The sequence below is a fragment of the Ambystoma mexicanum genome, chromosome 4p, assembly GCF_040938575.1.
Source record: "Ambystoma mexicanum isolate Mex_15411 chromosome 4p, UKY_AmexF1_1, whole genome shotgun sequence".
Lineage (NCBI taxonomy): Eukaryota > Metazoa > Chordata > Amphibia > Caudata > Ambystomatidae > Ambystoma > Ambystoma mexicanum.
In genome coordinates this window covers 650104638-650128472 of record NC_090927.1, presented here as the reverse complement: position 1 = coordinate 650128472, position 23835 = coordinate 650104638, and positions in this window count along the sequence as shown.

Below are 23835 nucleotides of genomic sequence, written 5' to 3'. Positions count from 1 at the left end.
TCCTTACAGCACACTGAATGGCTGTCGGGTGCACCTCAGAGTCTCACAGGTCCCCGGCACCCCCACCAGTACTCTTTTGCACTTGCCTCATGGCCATACACCTCACCCACAGTCATTGAACTTGAGAAATGTACCCTAGAGAGTGGCTCTCTCTGCACTTACCCCAGTCTCAACTGACCGGGTGCACTTGATCCTCCCTCCCCCTGTGACCTTCTGTGCACTTGCTCGATCTGTACGCACCATACCTGAAGATTTTATGCCTGTTCTCTCTTGTCTTCACCCCTTAATTGGACTGTTAAAACTGCAGAATCGCCACCAGGCCTATTTGCTATCTCCCAAACTGTTAAATGTATGTTTTACTCACTTACTCTTACCACTGTCTCTCTTGTCTTTGTCCATATAGGATCAGGAATTGTTTTACCCTATCCAGTTTTGGACCTTAGAAGACACCCTCCAATTCTTCACAGTGCTGAAAATATTGTTGAGAATACAAGAATCGAAAAAAAAGTATTCGTCCTGAAGAAAGCGGCCACTTGAGAATCCCGCTGAAACCGGTTGACTAGGGATAAGATCACGACACCATTTGTAGTCGGCCCAGCAGCGCCAACTAGGGCTCGGACTCACTGGGCACAAGATTATTCACAGATAGGGTAATTTAAGTGTTTGGCTAGGGACTTAGCCATAGAAATAACTTTATAATTACTTAGCCTTCTGTTTTCTGAGTGTTACAATAATTGGGCATAAACGGGAGGGAACTGCCTTCCACCTCTCTTTTGTGGTTACTCCATTCTGCACAAAAACACAAATAACCCCAGACTTGTTGAGCCTCATGAGTGAGGTGAAAAATGATTCCCTATGGCGAAGTGAGCAAGGGTCCCACGTCTAGACATAACCTCTCTCATACATGGAAACAAACTATAACCAAATAAGTGAATGACGGAAGGCTTTCAATAAATCTGAACCACTGGCACAGCTCTGGACAATCTTTCGCACCCCCTTTTTTTAGCTCACCTGCACCATTGCAAAAGGGGTCCAGTCATATGCAAATCAGTCAGGTACTGCCACCAATGGGAGCTGCCCAGTCTGAACTGCTAGGCTAGGTCCCCTCTGCACGGAAACACAAGCAACCTTTCAGGGTGGGACCAAGCCTGATTTGCATATGGTCTTTTCCCTTTTGTAATGGCTTGGCAGGTGAAGAATGATGGCCTGGAGGGTTGCCCAGAGAAATGCCATCACCTCATTTGTTTTGCTATAGTCACCCCAAGTGGGATGGGTGTGCCCAGACAAGGGTTCTCTGCCTGCTTGGCCTAGAGACCCAAGCTACTACTCATTGATAAGGCCCACTAAGGCCCAAACATGTCTGGAGATGCTTGTGGTTTCATGCAGAAGGGATGTGACCAAGCAGTTCAGGCTGGTCTGCCTCTTTCAGGGTGGGACCTAGCCTGATTTGCATATGGTCTTTCCCATTTTCTAATGGCTTGGCAGATGAAGAACGATGGTCTGGAGTGTTGCCCAGAGCAATGCTGTAGGTTAAGATTAATTCTAAATCTTCCAGCCATCATCCCTTTTCTGATACTATAGTCACCCCGAGTGGTAAGGGTATGATCAGACATAGGTCCTGTTCCTGCTGGGCCTAGAGGCCCAAAGAGGCCAAAACATCTCTGGGTATGCGTGTGGTCCTGTCCAGAAGGGATTTGACCAAGCAGTTCAGGCAGGACTGCCCCTTTTCAGATGGGACCAAGGCTGATTTGCATATGGTCCTTCCCCATATGAAATGGCTTGGCAGGTGAAGAATAATGGTCTGGAGGGTTGCCCAGAGCAATGCCAAATGTTAAGATGAATTCTAAACCTTCCAGCCATCACTTATTTTATTATGATATAGTTACCAGAGTAGGAAGAGTGTGCCCAGACGTGAGTCCTGTGCCTGCTGGGCCTAGAGACCCAAGCTACTTTTTACTGATGAGGCCAAAACTTTTCTGGATATACTTGTGGTCTCATGCAGAAGGGATGTGACGAAGTAGTTTGGGCTGTCTGATCCTTTTGGGGTGTGGCAACGCCTAATTTACATATGGTTTTTCAGCTTTGGGAATGGCTTGGAAGGCAAAGAACAGTGGTCTGGAGGGTTGCCCAGAGCAATTCCAGAGGTTTAGATTAATTCTAAACCTTCCAGACATATCCCCCTCTTTTTTGCATCAGGAGGGAATAGCCATTGTGGTCTGCCCGAGAGCCTTTATATAGTGTTCAATGTCTGAAAGAGAGCTATGGAAATTGTCTGAAGATCTGCCTGCAAGGGATAGGCTAGGACACTGCCTGCTTGGCTGTTTAAAGGAGAATTGGCTGATGCAGGGGGCTGGGGGGGGCACGGGGGTACAGGTTAATGGGCTGCACAATAGTGAGATGGCATACAGGCTGATGGGCTACATTAGGTAGGGCTAGGGTACAAGCTGATTGGCTCCCTAAGGGGAGGTCTGGGGTACATGCTGACGGGCTGCCTGGGGGTGACTGGGGCACAGCTTGATAGTCAGCCTGATGGGGGTGGACTGGGGTACAGCCTGATGGACTGGCTGAGGAGGGTTGCTGGGGCACAAGATGATAGCATGCTTGAGGGGTCTGGGATACAGGCATATGGGCTAGCTGCCTGAAGATGAAGTGGGGTACTGATGGACTTACTGACTGGGTCTGACTGGGTCTGTGGTACATCCAGCTACCTGTTGTCATTCCTGGTGTGCTCTAGGTAGATGTGCCAGCAGTATGAATTTGCATACTGAGATGCATAGCATAAGGTCCAGCTCGCTACATGTTGCTTGCAAATATATTTTACCCTCTCAAGTGCAGGTTTGACCCCTTTAATTTGATGTTTTCCACCAATGTGTTCTGAGTTTTGAAGTTGGGAGGGCGTGTTCATGTTATTCAGGCACCTGTATTGATGGCCACTTTATTCCAATTTACACCTGGTCTGGAGAAACTGCAATTTAAAGCAGTAAAGTTCAGGGCAATGTTGGATGTAAAGCCATTACTATTAAGAAGGAAAGATCATGTTTCACTGCCTTATGTTCTCGAGTCATTCATAACATTCTTGAATATGTAAGGGAGCACATTCACCTTAGGTAATAGCATCCCTCTGAAATGAGTGCATTAAAAAAACATTCTGAGTGATACTCCATTGTAATTTATAACAAACAGACGAAATACAGATTCTATGAATGCACACCACCATCAATTCTACAAAAGATTAACAATAGTCTGTCCGGTTATCTCCATAAACTACATATATGTCATGGTATTTCCACCAATCAGCAATCTAGTAGCATCTGAGCAATTGTTTCTAATATATCCAACGACAAGTAACTGTGTGCAGTACATCCAATGACCAGTTAATTATGCAAAATTATACATTGGGCCTCATTAGGACCCTTGCGCTCCCAGAATGAAGGGGGCCGGTACGGGGCCGGCCCACTTCATTCTGGGTGCGTGTATTACGAGGTTCCCTTTGCGGGACCCAGATCAGACGTCTGGTAAAACCAGATGTCTTTTCCGGATCCCGCGAGGGGAAGAGGGAGGTAACAATGGGACACTTATAATGTGCCCGTTGTTACCTCCCTATGGGGGCTCAAATGGGAATGGGGAATGGTTCCTGCAAGGAGGACTTACAGGGTCCTCCAATGTCCGAATGACTCGGTAAGTTCCCATTGCAGGAACCCAGTAAAGGAGCCCGGTTTGGAGGCAACCATGGAGCTAATAGCTCCATGGCTACCTCCAAACTCGTAATGAGACCAATTGTATATTGATTGTAAGCATGTTTCTTTTGTGAAAATGCTAGCCCTTCCTTAACTGGTGTCCTTTATTTTGCATAAATGTGTCTTAATTGCTACAAGTAAACATTCTTATTTTGTTCAAAATACTGACTCTTCTTATTTTAAAGATTCCATCACTCCTGACATGTACATGTTTCTGTCCATCATCTGAGTTATTCCTAAACTTCCATCAGGGGAACTTATTGCTATGATAATAATCTTCATTGAACCTCATTGCTGCTTATGTCGAAGTCAGTTTGACCGCAATTTTAGTCAATTCTTTAGTAGAGCCATGTTCTGAAATTAATACAAACTTTATAGTATGCATATTATTATGAAACTCTTTCAGAGCAATATTTTATGTAAATCCATCTTATATGGATACCTGATATTAAAAGTGCTCTTAATTATCTTCATAGGGTTGAGCACTTTACTTCTGTTATGAGTCTTCAGGAGCTATTGGTTAGATTTCCCATGTGATGGACACTTACAGGCCGATTAATGGAATTAATGTGCGCCGAAAATGGCAGCGCAAGTGTGAAAATCGCAGCGCAAGCGTGCCAAAGCCGTGCACATTGATTCATGGAAGTCAGTGCGCGTGTAAATCCTGGGATGTGCGCTAAAATCGTGGGTGGCGCACGCAGGCGCACACGTCATCAAACGGTGTGTGCTACGCGCACAGTGAAAGCGCACATAGCGCAGCACACACAACAAAAGTGGGCGTAACAAGGGGCGTAACACGCAGAATGGTGAACAACGTGTGAAAATGTGGGCTTTACAGGGGAAGTACAGGAGGTAAATGCTCGCAACGCCCACATGCGCGCCTACAACACGTATTCATGGAATCGAACAGGGGAAACGCGTGCGCCAAAAAAGAAGCGCTAATCCAGAAACATGTATGCCAGCAGGAAGCAGGCATATGCGGCCCCGTGCAGCATAAAAGTGCACGCAAACAACAAACAAGCTCAGACGCTACGATGAATATACCGTTCCTCGCAGCAGTGGTCGTGGGACACCACAGGAGGAGGAAGATAGCCAGACCCCGAATTTCTACACCCAAGACTAGCCTTTTTGTGTTGGGATGCCTGATGACCAGGTGTATGGGAGGTACAGGTTTCCACCACACATAATACTCAACATGGTGAGTGAGTGGGAGGATGACCTCACATCACCCACCCTGTGCTCCCTAGCACTGAGCCCCTTGGAAAAGGTGCTCAATGTACTGCACTTCTTTCAGTGGACAAGTGCCATAGTGGGGGGGTCACAGGTCACGCAGTCACGCTGCCTACACCAGGTGTTGGCCATCATGACTGCACGCTTCTCAGTCCGCAGGCACATATACATGCCCAGAACACCTGCAGAAAGGCAGGCTTCCGCCGAGGACTTTTACGGGGTGGCACACTTCCCCAAAGTGCTAGGTGCCATTGATTGCACCCTTGTGGCTCTACGTCCTCCCAGGGCAACTGAGTACATCTATAGGAACCGCAAGCACTGGCATTCCATCAACATGCAGGTAGTATGTGATGCCAAGAGAATCATCACCTCAGTATATGCCAACTATCCAGGGTCCGCCCATGATAGTTTCATTTTCAGAATGTCACCCCTAAACCGGGACCTAGATAGAAGCTGGGCGGCATGGCGATACATGGCTGCTTGGTGAGTATAAATGCCACTGCACATGCATGCATGTCAGATACTGAGTAATGTGACAACCCCACTAATGATACCCATCATCATCTCCCCAGGGGACAGTGCCTACCCTCTGAGCACCCACATGATGACGCCAATTCATAACCCCAACACACCACCTGAGGTAAGATACAACACAGCCCATATTGCAACTCTGGGCATAGTGGAGCGCACATTCGGAGTGCTCAAGTCAGGCTTTCGCTCCCTTGGCGGCTCTGGTGCGCAGATGCTATACGCACCCCCAGTAGTGTGCAGGATCATAGTGGCAGCATGTGTCCTGCACAACATTGCAACCCGCCGGGGCCTGCCAGTGGACATGGTGGCTCCCCCACATCCCCAACCACATGCACGGATGCTGCGTATGGGAGGTGAAAAGGCATGTGGTGAGGCAGCCCGTACACTGCTGGTGGCTAATTACTTCACCAAGAATCCTACCTGTGGAGTGCACACAGCCCTGGCACATACCAGCTGACAATCAATGATGATGACATAAGGGACAGTCAACTGTCACAACCATACCAGCCTGAGATTGGTCACCTGGAAGTGTTACATTTTGTGCATCCCTACCTACTTAAAGACAACCAATGCTGTGTGACAAAAAGACACACATTCCTGCTGCATGAATGACTACCCCCTTGAAAAATACAACATAAAAATAGTGCCATGTCACCCAACCCCTCCCCATCTCAGCTACCCAACACACCATGGCATGTCATGCAATGTGAAAACAACAAAATGAATGCACAACACATGACACAAGTGTCACAAAGTGCACTGTCCCAAATATAAACAGGCCACAAACAATATGCTCCCAGTAATCAATAAGAAACAGCACGCATGAACAAATTCTTACCAGCAACACAGAACAGCAACACAGGATGAAACAGTGTCAAAATATGACAGTACAAAATCAAATTAGTACAAGTCTCACAACCCTATTAAGCCAGCACATCGACCCCTTCCAACTGCAGAGTATTGCTGTTAGGCAAATGTGTCAGTGTACTGCATACAACATGAACTGCATCTGCAAAGGAGACGGCCTTGTGATGACATGAAGAAGGTCCATGTGAATAAGGAGAAAGACATGGATGCACAAGCACATATCAATACACCATGCAGTGTTCAATCCAACAACAATCCCCACTAGGGATGTACACACAGTTTTGACTACAGACTGCCCACACAGCTCATGGGAGCGCAATGTCACTGTGTAAGTTACTGTCACTTGGTCACACCCTTTGCAAGCCCATGGAAAGGGGAAGCAGGAGGGGTGTGTGTGTCAAGAACCCAAGCATCTAACCCAAAGACAGGACAAGCCTGCATATACCCAGCTGGAATACACAGTGGATGCCCACGGGAGCCACACAAGGCAACACACTGTAAAAAAAATAAAAAAAAACAGAAAAATCAAAAATGGCCATGTGTGGAACAGGGGGCAGGGGGGCACCCAGGAGGTTTGAGGACAGGGTGCACCCCAACACCCTTCTGCGTGGATGTTGAGAATAAAAAAATACCTCCATGGGCTCATGGCCTGCACAGCTTCGCTACTCTGGGAGAACTGCTGTCGCTCTCTTCACCCTCTGCTGCTACATCAGGAGGTGGCCACGCTATGGGAGGCAGCCCACGCAAAGCCCTGGTCTGGTCCTCCATTTCAGCAAGCATGCGGGCGTGGAAGGTTTCGTTCTGGAGGATGATGGTGCGGAGATCCCCATGCAGCACCTCACGGGTAGCCGGCATTTCTACCTGGATGGCCTCGCATGATGCCTGGATCTCCGCACGGGTTGCCTGGAGCTCTGCTGAGAGTGAACGTGTGAGCTGCTCCAGCTGAAGTTCTGACCTAAAATTTCAGGAAGCCTCAAGTTCACCCAGAGTCTCCCTGAGGAAATGGTGTTCTAACCTCAGGGCTTCCCTGTGGCCCTGTGACTCTACAGATATGGCTTTGCACAGAGTCTCCAGTGCCGCCCATCGGTCCCTGTTGGATGCCAACATGTCCTCCATGTGTGATTGGCAAATGGAGTCTGTTGCCTGCTGTTGGAGCTCCAACTGCCTTTCAGGGGGGAGAATGGAAGTGGCCACCCTATCCATTGCCTGAGCCATCATTTCACACAATTCTCCCTGTTGTGCTGCTATACCGTACATGGAGTTTTCCATACAGTATTGCCTGGTGGCGCACAGCCACAGCGTCGGCGGGCACACCTGTTTGAGGCAAGGCGATCTGCACCTTTGCAGGACTGCATTCCCCCTTTGATCTGCTGGCCCAGGAACAGGATCAAATGTTATGGAGTGTGACCCTGCATCCGTAACCGCCAAAGGCAGAGTTACCAACACTGACATCCCCATAGAGGGGCCTACCCCCGGTGCAGGTGGGTTGGACAGAACAGCATCCCTACCAGAAACACTCACCTGCGATGGCACATATGTCTCGCTGTCCGATTCAGCACCTGAATCATAGAGGTCTGGGGAGGTGCACCCAGAGATACCCATGGACAGTATGGTCTGCAGGAGGATTGGGTTTTCGACCAACAACCCCCCACGTCCTCCCCTGGTGCCCAATTGTGGCTGAGATTCCTCTTGGGTCTGCACCATCTCCTCTACCTCAACAACATCAAGTCCGTCATCACCTGCAAAAACATGAAAGACAACAAATGGAAACAGGCATGAGCACCATAGCACACATATAGGCCTGACAAGCCAGAGATCCAGTACACGAATTACACATGTCCCACATGACTATAACCCTGGCATGCATGCACTGTCAATGAGTTAGAAGGGGAGGCAAAAAGCAGACACTGAGGACTCCAAGATGGAAAAGCAACACACTTGCTGCATGCTGGATAGCACTGGCATCACACATTAGCCTGTGAGTGGCATGTCAAATACACATACATGACACATGCCAGCACACAGATGGCACATAGTATAGCCATGGTACTTTTGACAAGTACAGCCATATGTTAGTGAATGAGTACTGTCACCCATCCATGTGAGATGGGCATGATGAGGTGAAAAATGCTAAATAGTGTGACAAAATACGCATGTGCCACACACTGCAACACATCCAGTGTACAATTATACAGTGATGGCAGGCAGATGGATACATCAATGGTTGGTCACTTCAACATGACAGGAAACAACATTCATGTTCCACATTCAAACAGGCCCCAAAAATTAATGTGAGCAGGCCCTTACTTAATCAGCCTGAATGGTCAAATCATTCCCATAACAAGGTAATAAATGTGGGCCATTGTGGGGTGTATGACAGAAGCATGTCACATATGTGACATTAGGGCAGAAAAATGCGTTGCAAAAATGGGAGATTGAAACAATCAGGCTGAATGAACACTGAACATTTTGAACAATGTTGTTGCAAGATGACAGTTCAAGGGCAACTGCAGTAATGTCGTGCTAATTGGCTACTGTGGTCAGAAGGGATACTGTCATACCCAAATCCAAGGCCGATGAATGGTTTGGAGGAAGCACATGGGTGACCCATACCACTCAGGAGTACACACCCTCACCTGGCACTCAATCAGAACACATCAGCCAAGCAACATACACATGGATTACACACACATGCATGGGCACTCACCGGACAATGCTTCATAATCTGGTAGGTCTCCCACACCTTGGATCTGTTCCTCTGTGACGAAGGTTCCAGCAACAGACTCATGTTCAGTGAGTTGGTCGTCCTCTGGTGGAGACCCACCACCAGTCACCAGAGTAGAGGCATGATTGGAAGGCAGCTTGTTCTTTGCTCTGCGTTTCAGGTCATTCCACCGCTTGTAGCAATCATCAGCTGTGCGCCTCACAAATCCAAGGGCACTAATGTGGTCCGCAATGGTCTGCCAGTGGGCCCTACGTTGAGCAGGTGTAGTCTTGCAGCCTGCAGTCACCACCATTTCGCGGCTATGTGCCAACACATAGGCCACATGTGCATCAATTTCGGCATCATTGAAGCTAGGCGTCCTTGAGGTGCCGGAGTGTGTAGCCGTGTCTGGGGTTCCAGCCTGTAGTGCAAGAGCACCCTTCTTCTTCTTAGAAGGTCGTGTGGATCCTGAGTGGTTTATGTCACTCTGGTCAGTAGGGGCAGAAGCACAGGTGGACTGGGTACGTGAAGTCCGTAAACGCACAATGACCAAAGGTCTTGGTGCAGGCATTGGCTGCAGGGTCATGTTGGCAGTGCCAACGTCGGTGTGATGGACCTGGACCGATACTGTCCCGGCTGGGAGACTCAGAGCTGGGGTGGATTGAGCTGCAGCTGCCCCTGCAGCCTCCTTACCCTGGCTACTTGGGGCAGCAGATGACATTGCTGCCCCAGATCCACGTGGCCTGGTGACATGAACTTTCACCGCCACACGTGGCTTAGACTTGGTGACCTGGAATTCAGCCTGGGAGTCATTCTGTGCCGGTTCAGTTGACAAAATGGGCCGGTTCAACAAGGGCTGAGCTGGGATGGTGTCAGATACATTTCCCACAACCATTGGTGGGGGCATAGGTGGCCCCGATTGGTCCTCCACACACTGGGCTCGAGGGGCACCCTGCAAATCCTGGCCACGTGCCCTACCGTGCCCACCACGCCAACCTCTTTGAGTTCAGCCACCTTTTCCTCCCTTACTGATTGGTCGCCTCCCAACCATGGCACTGATGTTGTTGTGCGTATGGGAGTTGCAGTAAACAATTGTCCTGGGCAATTGGGGTGTAAGGGGTAGGGTACTAGATGGAATTCGTACCCTAGTGCTCTAGCAAGGCTATCTGTGACCCCTGGGGGAAGATGATGGGTCACGCAACGCACAGGTACCCCAAAAACAAAAATACATGTGCACGCAACCCCTGGTAGACCACGTGCGTTGAAAAATTAACCCACACTACGCTGTGGCACCCAGAAACACAAAAATAAGCGTACGCATGTTACACGCAGCCTACAATAACCACTGAAGGGGTACGCGACACACGGGGGCAACCACAGTTACAAAATACATGCGCAACTCACCGTCTGCCTTGAAAAAGAACGTGAAAAAGACTTGTGTGTGCGCGTTGGCAACACCCCCGCCAAAAGAAGAAAAGAACGCAGTCTGAGGAAACAGGGAGTATGAGCTGGAAACGTTGTGAAGTAATCGCGTGTGAACCGACAAGAAGTACAAGAATCACCCGCTCGCTCTCCACAAAAAGCACGTACAAGAAAATAGTGTCATACTCCTACCTTTTAAGCCAGCCCACATGTGCAACGTCACTTACGCGCTTACGCACTAAGGCCCTTTCCTCCAATAGCACGGTGACGTGCAGTTTTCTCACGTGCTGATTCACTATGCACACGTGTTGTGGGGAACGCCTGCGTGCGTAACATCACTTATGCGCTTACGCGGTAAGGGCCTTTCCTCGAATTACACGCTGACGTGCACTTTTTTCACATGCCAAATCACTCCGTATCAAGCTGGCCACGCGAAAAACACATGCAAGACCACGCTCCTGCCCAAAAGGGCATTTTCCTGCCCCCAAGAACCCCGAGCATGCTCCCACCTGCCATCTGCTGCTGCCTGCCTACTGCCCACGTGCCCTATTTGGTGCCTGCACATCAGCCATCTGCAGGGGTCCAGTTGCTGTGTCCACCCCTGCTGGAACAGAAGACTCCCGACTGGGATACCATCGCTCCACAGCCCAGCCCCAGGACCCAGTTGCCCACCCACACCTGCCTCGGCGGTCGCCATGTCAGGGCAAACATCATCCGAGACCACTGGCGACCCCCAGCCAGAGAGGCAGAGGGCCACCAGCTTCAGTGAGAAGGAAGTTGGTGTCCTGGTGGAGCATGTCCTGGGGCATTATGATGCCCTCTTCACACCATCGCGCGCCGACAAGGAAGGACAAGAGAGGATCTGGGAGGACGTTGTGGTTGCCATCCACAGGGTTGGGTGGCAACCCGCTATACCAAGCACGTCCGGAAGCGCTGGGAGGACTTCTGGTCCAGGACCCTCAACAAGGCCTGGCGCCTCGTGAAGGCAGAGGATGCAGAGGGGTGCCGGGTCCACCTGAGCAACATCCAGCGCTCCATGCCCAGATCCTTCGGGGGGAGACCTGTCTGGAGTCGAGCGGTAAGTGGTCATGCATTGCTGTGTGAAACAGGGCATACTGCAGTGTGCTGGTAGTCAGCTACTTGCCTGTATGTGTAACATAGGCCATGTATGGATGTGTGTGCGCAGGGACATCATGGTAATGCATGTGAGACCAGTAATGCGTGAACCACATGGATGGTGCATGTGTTCCAATGAGACATGGGGAGATGCATGAGGAATCCACACAAGAATGCATGCCGTCCCTGTTCTTGGACATGGATGGGGGGTGAGGGATGGGTGCTGTTCTCATGTACCTGTATGGTGTGCATGTCTATGTGTCTGAGAAGTGTGTGTGTGAATTTGAAATGCCATGGATGCATAACACATGTCCGTGACGATGTCTAGATTCACTCATGCAGTGCAGTCACCATTGTATCCACTGTGTCTGTGGTGTACGAACAATGATGCATGACCCTCCGGTGATGTGTGTGCATGGGATCAGTATGTGCCATGATGCATGTGAGTTTTTAAGGCAACATTTTTGTTAACAGAGGCCCTTGTACATGGATGCTGATGTTGATCGCATGCACCGTGCCTGTTTCTGCATGTGTGTTGCGTGCATTGACCCATGTGTTGTGGATGACAGGATGGAAGTGACATTTGACAGTGCCACTCATGTGTTATTGCTTCCTGTCTTGGGGACTATTGTACAGTACCCTGATGCTTGTGTTCTATGTCTCCCTCTACGCAGCGTTGAGTGAAGAAGAGGGTGGAGACGGCGCTGTGGAGCTAAGCGGCGGGGATTCCTCCACCGGGCGGCGAAGCAAGGCCCAGCCACCCTCCCAGGAATTGCCATCATCCAGGAGCGAGGGGACTGGTGCTGCGTCTGCCACTACGGCTGTAGCAGAAGGGCCGGGTGAGCCCCCACAGGGACTTGCAATGGCAGAAGACGGTGCAGAGACATCCAGGTTGGTGGTCTCCACAGAGGAGGAGGAGCCTGCTACTGAGCCGCACATGGGGCCTGGTAGGGGTAGTACCACTGGTGCGAGTGGTACAGTCCAGGGCCAGAGTCAGGAGGCAGCACAGGTCGCCGCGGAGGAGCCTGTGCATGTCGTTGTTTCTGACCCCGTGACTGCACCACCATGCACCAGAAGGGATGCCCGGTCAAAGGCCCCTCCGCAGGTAGGGGGGAGGCCCACGTCATCTGCCTCTCCACTACCTGCGGATGAGGAGTCCCATGACCGTATGGGCTCCGTCCTGATTGGTGTTGCATTGCACACGCATGTCATTCGTGATGACGTGCGTGCTTCCTGGGGGGAGCACGCACGCCATCACGAAGAGCTGCGTGGCAACTTGGCACAGTTGGGAGGGGCCATGGTCGGTGGGTTCCTACATGTGTCACGCACTCTGGCAGACCTCTGCTCCTCTGTGGAGACTATGCGCCAGTCGTTCTCCCTGCCGTTTTCCGGCCCAGATTCCACCAGGGCCCCCTGTGGACCTGGCCTGACCAATACAGCCAGCTTGATGGAGATCCCATTCCTGCCACAGTCGGGAGTCGGCGGTCCAGCAGGGGTGGACACCCCAACAACTGAAGACCAGCAGATGGAGGATGTGCAGGCATCATCGGACAGGGCACATGGACAGCAGCAGCAGCAGGCTCTAGGTGGGAGCAATGATGGCTCGGGGCCAACAACATCAGAGGGGCAGGCATCGGCCAGAGGGCAGGAGGACCCTGGAATGGGAGTGTCTTCCGTGTGGCTGCGGTTGGGCCAGCGGATAGATGCGGAGCAGCGGCGGGCGGAAGAGGAGCGGCTCACCATGGACAGGGCAGAGTTCTCCATGTGTCGGGAGTTGAGGCAGGCTGAGTGCTTCCAGGCAACTCGCAGGGAGTTGGAACAGGCCATGGATGCATCCCTACGAGACCTCGGGACCAGGGCAGAGGCCCACCTCCAGGAGATAGACATGGAGTTCGATGATGCCCTGGCCCACAACATCACAGAGTGAGCCGCAGGACTTGCCCGCCGCCATTGTATATAGTTAGTTAGTGATAGGTTTCCTTTCTGTTTTTTTCTTTTGGGCCCTTGGTTTCATTTCATTTGTTGGGCTCGTGGACCCCTGTTGCAATATTTGTACATAGTTGGACAGTGGATTTTTTTAAAAACATCATTTACCCTCACCATGGATCAATGGATTTTTGAATTTTGATTTCCTTTGGATTTACTTTGTTGGACAAGGATTTTTGACAAACTTTATTTTGGATTCATTTGGATTGTGTCATCATTATTATTTGTTTTTTTTTGGACATGCCTTTTTTCTTGTTTCTGATTATTTACATGCTTTGAAAGTGTATTGATATTTTTGTGCACAATACATTTTGATTTCTTACTTCCATGTGTGGTATTTGCTCTTTTTTTACTGCATGTCACAATGTGGGTTTACACAATCACTCGCACCCAGTGTGTGTGTGTGACGGACATGTGTTGATGTTGTAAGAGGATTCAATTCAACACTACAGCTAAGTCAACGCCTAGTCTGGAATACTGAATGGAAACCCTTATTAATATATCTTTATGTCCAGTTCATGCGTTCTGGATGACTACCCTTATATAACACCCCTCTCTTGGAATCCTCCTCACCCCACTGAGCCAAGAAGTAGTTCTGTTTTGCAAATTAAAAGGTTTATTTGAGAAGTAAAGCAATATATATCTATCACACTTTATAATAAATTAATAATTGAATATCACACTTAATCTGATATGATAAAGATTAACAACAGAGAATCTGGCACTAGCACACTTCTTTATAATCACTAAGGAGTTGACATGAAATGGATAAGATAGCACACTGGTAAATAGGGACAGAAGAATAATGTGGAAGAGAATGTTTTATAGGGTTCAAGGAAATGCAAGGTTGAATGAATGAAATGCAGTATAGAAAATACTCAATATGATTTCAACAAAACAATGTAATCACTTTTCTCTGGCAATTCACCCCCCCTTTTATGCAATGCAAGGAAATGGAAGGAAAGCACACAGTTCTCAGAAATGCAATCAATGTAATTCAGTTCAATCCCCCCAAGCACGCTTAAAGAAAACAGATAGGAGTTTTGAAAACACAGGCCCAAATACTTTTATATGTGCTAGCAATGGATGAGAAATATGCTGGAAATGCTTTTAATTCCCTTTCAGAGGTTCAGGGTGAGTGATATCTAGTTAATATTAGCTCAGGCTCACTCTTGCAATGATTCAGGGATAGTTTTTATGAGGCAAACGATTTTCTGGCAAATGGAAGGCAAGCAGCAGCTGATTTTTACACGTGAAGAAATTTGCAAATCGCGGTAAAATTCGCGAATGCGCCGAGCGCTATTACAGAGGAACTACAAGGAATATCACTATCGTTTTGGGGTCCTAAGAAAGCCTAAGATCTCAGCTTCCAGATGAAAGTTACTGCAAGTCTCTAAGACAAACGGTCGCGGAGATATGAGCGATTTAGTAAAGGTCGTTTTTGGTTTTGCAAATTTTAAACGCAGCACTTTTTCAGTTTTAAAAATGATGGCAGGAGAACACAATTGCTAAGCTGCAGTTCTACTTAGATTAAAAATGGATTGAATTATATGATTTTAACTAAGAGATGTGTGCTGAGTTTTGCTGAGTACTCACAAGAGATTTTAAACAGGAAGGCGGCTTTGTCACGATCTGGTCAACAGGTCTGGACTTCGGACGGTCTCTGGGCACAGCGTCTGGTCTCTGGAACTGCTAACATGGGTCTGGGTCAGCTCTGCTCTCTCTCTGGGTACAGCACTGCTTCTGGATTCTGGAGATTGATGGATTTGAAGTCTCTGTTTATCTTGGAGTCTAAGTGTTGGCTCTTTGAAAGTTGATGAGGTAAAGTATGAATTTTCCGGCAGAGCTTCCAGCGGCAGATGGAAATGAAGGTCCCTATCTGTCCTGTCTCTCTGCTTTTATGTGTTTTTGCAAGTGGGTGTGTATGCAGCATCACTAGACCCTACCCCTCTCCACTTCCATTGGTCAAACTTCCATTTCTCCCTTGATTGGGGAAGGAAGTGTGTGTCAGCGTGATGTCATTTTATGGCTTGCAGAGAGTCCACTCCTCCTGTCAACTTACACACAAATCTAGATTTGAACCAAATACATATTTCAGAGTTACACAGTTGTTTGAAATTACATATACATGGTGTGGCTGAATTTAGCCATGTCTCTGTCCAAATCTGCTGTTTCTAAGAGCTTGCATTCAGAAATGGCAGATAATTGACTTTTTAACTGATTTTTCAATTTCTGACATTGACCCCATTTTACACACATGTGCGCAGGGAGTATGGACATTAATTGATGAAGTTTCAGATTTTTAACATGCATACATTTAGAGTAATATCCACTTTTCCGCTAAAACCCCCCTGAACATACCACCGGGTCCTACCACGTCTTAAACTGTGGGCAGAAAAATCACAAGAATTATGGTATCATTTATAAAATTTTCACATGTCCGCTCTATGAATGATCCATCTTTTTAAAGTTATGTTCTGGCTCCAAAGGGGTGTGGTTTTCCTCCAGCACAAGGTTGAATTTCTGGTTTTTCCAGTTCTGCCAAGCCAGCTTGCTCTCACAGGCAGTGCTCCTCCCCTTTCCTTCAGGAGGAAGCCACTTTACGACCAGTTACGACTCCCGTCATAAACCATCTGCCTGGGTGAAGGGGGTTACATTGTTCAGAGCTCCTGTATTCTGTAGGGGGCTCCCCTTAATTCAATTATCAGAGAGATGGTATATCCTTAGTGTGGCCAGCAAAAGGCAGATAGGCCTGGGAACACAGTTGTGACTCAAGTTTCACTCCTGATGGGGGTAGCTGTCAAGCAAAATCAAGTTCCTTAAGCCAGACTTTCAGCTAACTGTCATGTTTTTTTTGTTGCTTTTTAAATTAACTTGCAATTTTACACATGCAGCTAGAATGCTGATTCTAAGTGCAAAACTATGACATTTCAACAGTTACAAAGGCATGTGACACCAAACATAGGTCACTCATTTAATCTAAACATTTTCGATTTTAGTGTCTTTAAATCCAGTGCAACTTAAACTGCTGACTCCATAGCAGTTTTGTTATAAGCATTGTTTTGGGCTCTTCATTTCCCAGATTTTGTAGGCACACAACACTCCATTCTACCAAATGTCTGCTGGTGTCCAGTGAGTTTTTAGATGTGTTGCAATGTTTAAAATAGACATTTTGGGCCTGCCTTCAGAGAAACACAGGGTGGTTTTAAAGCGCTTTGAAGCTAACCGGCGCTACTGTTTTTCCTTTGGCAACGCATTTCCCTCATGGCAACCCGGCCTATCATTCTCGCACTGGTGGGTGGCAAGTGAGGCAACCATTTTGGTGTGTGCACAAACTGCGCAGCTTTCCTGGATTTCGGCGCACATGTGGGTTTTCCGCCATCTTGAATTTTCTAAGCCCACAGCACCAAATGTTGTAGCATGATAGCTTAAACGTGGGTCAGGACACCCAACAAGCCCCCCCACGCGACTGCACTTTGAATTTGAGTCGATGGGGAATCGGGTGCACAAGGGTTTTGACCCACGCACCGGTCTGTCCGCATAATCTTCTTCCAATTCTGCAAATGGCACAGCTCAGCATCTTCTTCTCCATCCGGTACTGATCGATCGGTTCTCCTCGCCGGTCCTGATGGGAAGATTGGGCGGTACCCCGGGCCCGTTGCGTCTCTGCTCGCGGTCTTCGGATCGTCCTCCTTGGTCATTCTCCATGGTTTCATCTCTCCTAGGATGATAAAGCAAAAGCGGCAATACCTACTCATAGACGTTTTTCCACCACTGTTGAGATAGTGGGGCAGCATATGCATTTCATCATAACAAAACATCACATTCTTATTTTGAAAAAAAAACAGTATAACTAAGAGACAGTTTCATGCAAATCACAATATTTTAGAGACTAGATGTGGTATGTTTTATGGTTGGAACTGAATTATTCTGAGACAGTGCCCGCTAGGATTCCAGAGGATTCCTCCAGTTGTTGCAGAGTGTGCTTGGGATGGCAACATTTCAACTGGTTTATGTGGACCCACTTGTCTTCCCCCGCTGCCAAAGGACCTTTGGGGATGTGGATTTTGTAGGCCACAGGGGAGATCTTGTCGATGATCTCAAAGGGTCCCTTCCATGTAGGCAAAAATTTGCGCTGCTTGGCCTGGTTCCTTTGGAAGTTATATAGATAGACCCGGTCTCCCACCTGATATTCCTTCCTGGAAGTTTTCAGGTCATAATGGGTCTTCATGCTATCAGCCGATCTTTCTAGATTCCGCTGAGCGTAAGCAAAAGCATGTTGAAGGTGTTTCCTTAAATTCTCCACATACTCATGAGTTGTTGAGGCATTTATTAGTGTCTGCTCTTGGGTCCTGTAGAGCAAATGCTGCGGAAGCACCATCTTGCGCCCAGTCATCAACTCAAATGGTGACATTTTGGTTGCCGATGAAGGGGTAGATCTGATGGCCATTAGGAACAGAGGTAATCGGATATCCCAACTTGGCCCAGAATCTGCCACAAACTTCTTTAATATGCTCACAATTGTCCGGTTATATCTCTCTACGGCCCCAGAAGAAGCTGGCCGATAAGCAATATGCAACTTCCTTTTGACCCCCAGTATCTCCCACATCTTTGTCATTACTTCACTGGTGAAGTGGCTACCTCTGTCTGACTCAATCCTTTGAGGTAGACCAAAACGGGAAAAGATGTGGTTAATCATCAAGGCAGCTGCAGTTTCTGCCTTGCAATTTGGGGCTGGGAGACATTCCACCCACTTGGTAAACAAGCATGTCACAGTCAACATGTACTTATTCCCCCTAGCCGAGCGAATCACAGGGCCTACAAAGTCGATTTGTAAATCTGACCATGGCAGTGTCATCCCCCTCTTTAGGAGAGGCGCGCGGTGCGTGAGGGATGATGGCTGAAATTGTGCACACACAAGACACCCCTTCAAATATTGGTCGAGGTCCTGCCCCATGTGTGGCCAGCATGCAACCTCTCTTAAGATTTCCAGTGTTGTGTGAAACCCCCTATGACCGGCGGTGGCCGCATCATGGGCGTGACTTAACATCAGGCTTCGGAATGAGGTAGGAACCACCCACTGATCGTGGCCAGCTTTGGATTTCCTTACCAGCAAACCGTCTTGGATTCGGAACATTTTTGGACATTTCATCAACACTCTTAGGTCCTCTTTCCCAATGTAATCGGTATCCGTCAGGGGAAAGTTCTCAGGGTCCTCAAGGTGCTGGTAAAATTTACCAATTATTGGATCCCCCTTCTGAGCAGTAATCAAATCAGCATCAGGGGTCTCCTTACTCCATTGTGCAATTGAAAGGTCGTTGTGAGCATTTGTCTGGGACCTAGTGATAGCAGTGACCTGGATTTCCCCCAACAGGGACTCAATCTCAATTAGATCCCCTTGGATGGCCCCGGTTTTGGCCAGCTGATCAGCTAAGTCATTTCCAGTTTTGTCTGGTCCCTCTACTTTGGAATGACCCTTGATCTTTTTCCAATAGATGGTCATCTCATTCGAGGTGACCAGATCATCAATGTTTTGGATCAACTTTCCATGTTTCAAGGGTTTGTTGTTAGCACATAACATGCCTCTGGTTTTCCAATTAACCAGGTGCTCCACGAACCCGTTCCGTACATAATCCGAATCTGTGATTATGACCAGTTCGTGGAGTTGATGCTGGACAGCAGTGAGGATGGCCTGATGCACAGCCATCAATTCTGCCACCTGACTACTTCGGGGACCAATTTTGTATCCAGCGGAGGGTTCTGGGGACTCATTCACCCATGCATTCCCTACGCCGGCCACCAGTTCTTTCTCCCCGTCGTTGTCAACATGGTAAGAGCATCCATCCACATACACAGTGGGCATTCCCTCACACTTGTCTTCTTCAAAGACTTTGTGGGGGGAATTAAGGTATGCCTCCATGTTGTCCTTTATTTTTAGACCTTCGTCCTCGAGACAGTTTTCTCTGGCACAATCATGCAAGTCAGCCAGACCTTGCGCGAGGGGACTCTTCTTGTTTTGGCCATATCGGACCTCCACAGGAAAGCCTTGCATTGACAGAATCCAGGAAGTAATTCGGGAATTACTCACATTTCCGGCCCGGATTCTGTCACTTTGGAGATATTGCAGAGGCTGGTGTGGAGTCTCCACTATGATGTGTTCCCCCTGGATAAACGGGCGGTAATTCTTCAATGCCCACACCGTTGCCAGGAGTGCCTTCTCACAATCGTTGAATTTTTCCTCCACAGAGGATAAAGTTTTGCTCGCATAGGAGATTACTTTATTGACCTTGTCATGCTTTCGGTATAATACTGCCGTCAAGCACGTATTAGAGAACCCTGTCTCCAGGAAGAACTCCTTGTTTCTGACAGGGTAAGCTAGGCAAGGCGCTTGTGAGAGGCTTCTTTTGAGTTGTTTTACTGCCTCGGCTTGTTCTGGACCCCATTCCCACTTGACCCCCCCCTTCAGGAGATGAATCAGGGGTCTGGTGATCTCTGCGTAGCCCTCAATGAACTTTCTGCTGTAATTAGTCAGTCCAAGGAGGCTCCTTAGTTCCCGCAGAGTTGTGGGGTCTTTCAGTTTCTGAAGTGCTTCCACTTTCTTTTGCTGGGGACAGAGACCCTGAGGAGTAATCTCATGCCCCAAGAAATTAACACGGGTTCTACACCACTGTGCTTTCTGAAAGGAAAGTTTTGCTCCGGCGGCCCTCAACTGGGTCAGAACATAACGGATCTCCGCTATGTGTTCCTCCACAGATGAACTTTTGATGAGGACATCATCTACATAAGCCAGGTTACCCCTCGCACCCAGGTCGGGCATGGCCTTATGTAGGAAAATATTGAACTCATTACCGGAGTTGAGGTATCCGAAGGGAGTCCGGGTCCATGTATACTGCTGGCCCCCAAAGGTAAAAGCCAGTTTGTATTGGTCCTCCCTACTGACAGGCACGGTCCAGTATCCATTGGTCAGGTCTATTGCAGTGAATACCTGTGACCCCTGGATCTGGGCCAGCCCTTGGTCAATGTAGGGCAGAGGCCATCGGGAAGTATGGACCCGTTTGTTGAGCTCCCTGAGGTCGGCGCAGAGTCTCCACTGGCCGTTTGGCTTCAATATTCCCAGCACCGGATTATTGAAGGTGCTGTGGACTGGACGGATTATTCCCCGGGACTCAAGGTTCTTAATTATTTCAGTAAGGGACTCCATTGATGCGAGAGGCAAGCGATATTGCTTCACAAACACAGGAGTCATGCCAGGGTCCGTGGGGATTGTGGTTGTGTGGATGTCGGTGCGACCACAGTCATATGAGTCTACCGCAAAGAGATCTTGGAAATCCAAGAAAACTTGTTTCAACTTTTGCTTTTGTTCCAGAGTCACACAGGCATCAGCTAGGTTGACTCTCTCTTCCACCATCTGCCTGAAGCCTGGAAAGACTTCTGGTTTGGCTATTTCAGCGGCCTCCTCCAGCTGGGTGGAGAAGTCCCTGGTCAGAGTGCTGATTTGGACTGGAGGCTTCAGGTGGGAAAGGCAGCCCTCATGGACCTGGAAAATCACCTCATCCCTCCTGAAGTCACAAGTCACATCTTCCTTACCATAGGGGCAGGAAGTGTACACCAGGAAGTTCCCCCCATGCCGGGTAAAAATCCTGTCTGGTGTTGTGTTGTCATCACTGTCACTGTCAAAGCAGTCCTTGGGGATTGGCCCTAACAGTTCATTTCCAAGATCAATGGAGAAATGTCGGTCATCAACCGCCATTCCAATAATGGTGCCTGCGGCTAGAGTAATACTCTTTAAGTCGCTGTTATCCACCTCTATTGGAATGGTGTCATGTTCTATGTTGACTAATGGTGTTGGGTTTACCCCCAAACCTTGCTGTTGAAGAGAAGCGTTTAGATGTATGTAAGCATCAGGGTTTTTCAAATGTTGTCCTCTTTTAACTTTCACTTCCAGGGAGAATTGTCGGGTCCTTTCTGGGATGGTGACTTCCTCTTTGATCTGAATTCCAACTGCATAAGGTAGCAATTGAGCTGACCTAAATGCTTTTTCTCGATCATCAAAGCCCATGGGATTATCCGCTAATCGGGACCAAGCTTTGAAGTTTATTAGGTCCAAACTAATGGCAAAGCGATTGAGAATGTCACTGCCTAAGTAAAAGGCGGCGGGGACGTCTCGCACGACCCAACAATTGTGGACTATGCTCTTGTTGCCAATGGAGATTTTGAGCATACACCTGCTTGGCAGGAGATGTTTGGAATTAGGCGCTTCCAGGTCCATTTCCCATTTGTCTATCAGTTTGAATGTGGGAATGGCTGGATCTTTTGGGAGTTGGCGGAACATGGCTTCGCTGATGAAGCTCTTACCGTTGTTCACACACACTTGAGCGAGAACAGAGTCCTTCCCATCATTTAACTGGACAGGGATGAACAACTGCTCTCCAATTTGCTGAATATCAGCCAGGCTCTGAGCTGATTTCACATCTTTCTGGACTATAGGAGTGGGAGTTTCTGATTGTGGATTAGTAAAGAATTTCAGAGTGTTTCCTTCCAGCGTGGAATACCACCTTAAACTGGAAGGAAGGTTGATTTTCAGAAACAGAGAGGACCCCCCATCACCAGTCTGTTGTCCTACTGCTATTACTGTCACGTCTGGAATTTGGCTATTCTGGAAGTGAAATTCTACTTGGTCAGATTTTTGTTCAACCATGTGGCAGGTACCGTTTAAACTAACATGGTTAACACTCTGTTTTAATTTTATTGGTCGGCTAGTCTGGGTCCAGAGGACCTTGTTTACGCAATCTATTAGGGGTGACAACCTTCTCAGGAGGTCATTCCCTAGTAAACAAGGGGTGCCCTCTGGGGTCACAACTATGACCTGGTGTTTCAACTTATGTCGCCCAATTTTAATGTCCAAATCTGCCGTCCCCTCGACGGGAATTTCCTTCCCGTCAAAGTTCTGCAGTTGTCCAGGAAGAGAGGTGAGAGGAATTTGGTAATTCTCTCCCCTTCCTGCATTTAGTTCGTCAAAGGCCCTTCTGGACAGAAGGGTAGCTTGAGATCCAGTGTCCACCAGTGCCCAAATTGTACCCTGCCCCGCATAGTATCTTCCCTCCTTCTCCTCAAGGGGGCACAGATAATGTACATTTTTGGACAACTGGTGGGCTAATTTTCTGGTTTTGGACCTGGCGAGAGAAGAGATTTGGGCAGAATTCTGTGGAGAGCCTTGGGAATCTGAAAGAAAAATTTGGCAACTGGAGATCAGAGCCATTGTGGGTTCCCCTGGCTCCGGTTTTGGGCCGCCCCCCCCTTTTTGGAGGCAGTCACCAGGATGGGTTTGAACCAGGGGATTTTCTAGCTGTTGGTTCTGGGATGAGATGGTGGGCGGCGGTAGCTCAGTCTCCACATCTCCCCAGTCTGGATTTGCATCCCTAGGGACCCATTTTTCTTTGGGAGGAGTTCCCCCCTCCCTGAAGGAGAAGATCCTTTTCCCAGGATCCTCTGAGGATCCCTCTCCCTCAAATCGGAAGATCTGTACCTCCTCCTCAAACTGAGTCTGTTTGGGTCTTTTGTTTCTCCTACCCCCCCTCTGCTCCTTAGGAAGCAGACTTTCAGGGGCAAGAGATTTTGTTTACGGTTCCTGGGTTTCCAGGGGCTGTTTACAAGTGAGGAAGGAAGCTTCCTCCAAGGCTTTACACCCCCCTTCCCTTTGTGCCTCCTCCCTGGGAACCGGTGAGTTATCGGGGTGCTGCCCCCGTCATTGTTCTGGGGCACCAGGTCCAGAGTTGGGTGCGTTCTGCGCCGGCATGCCGATCTGAGGGTTCTGCTGAGCCCTCAGTATGTGACCCAGATCCCGTGCCATGTTTTGAACCTGGCGCTCTAACTGGGAAACCCGCTCAGGCTGATACGGGGCCCTGTTTTCTCCCCTGGGCTGGTCCCGGGAAGGGTAGCTGTCCCTCCTCTGGTAATACCCCGGGTTGGGAAGATTTGGGTACCCCTCCACCCTTGGCCTCCCCTCTCCCGGATTCAGTGGTCTGGGCTCAGGGAATTGGGGAAAGAAGGATGGATGGTTTTGGGGCTGAAAGTCAGGTGGATATCTGGGGAAAAAGTTCTGCCCAGGGTTTGGTAAATTTCTGCCCTCCTGTGGGAGGTTTGGAGGGAAGTTCCCTGGGTTAGGTGCTTGGCTGGATCCCCCCCCTTGGGCTGGAGGAGTCCACACATAACCCAGGATGGGTCGATTTCCCTTGTAACGGG